The sequence below is a fragment of the Etheostoma spectabile genome, chromosome 5 (assembly GCF_008692095.1).
Source record: "Etheostoma spectabile isolate EspeVRDwgs_2016 chromosome 5, UIUC_Espe_1.0, whole genome shotgun sequence".
Classification (NCBI taxonomy): domain Eukaryota; kingdom Metazoa; phylum Chordata; class Actinopteri; order Perciformes; family Percidae; genus Etheostoma; species Etheostoma spectabile.
Window position 1 is genome coordinate 23,733,042 of NC_045737.1, and position 316 is coordinate 23,733,357.

The 316-nt window shown below is 37.7% G+C and overlaps 1 protein-coding gene across 1 annotated transcript in view; it reads left to right on the forward strand.

The window, feature by feature from the left end:
- LOC116689899 (transmembrane protein 132D) overlaps positions 1–316 on the forward strand; it is a 30,688-nt gene that overhangs the window by 26,868 nt on the left and 3,504 nt on the right. The gene's annotated exons all lie outside the window — the stretch shown is intronic.

Genomic DNA, 316 nt, shown 5'->3' on the forward strand with positions numbered 1-316 from the left:
AATTATGTAAGCACATAATGTAATCTGAAAATGGCTGCCCTAGTTAAAAAAACAATTGAACTGATCTCAGCTGATATTCTGTCTACAATGGAAATTTCTAAGTGACCTCAAACTTTTGACTGGTAGTGTATATATACAACATCCAACAAGGAAAGGGTCCATGTCCAAATAGACAAGTCATGAGGTGGCTTCCATCGGGTTGCAATCATTCTCTTGGTCCAGCAAAAACAGTTCATTTTTGAGTTTTAGAGAGCTGGAGGGCTGACATTCAGAATCAAAACACTGACAGTAACAGGTACAGTATCATTAATCAGTG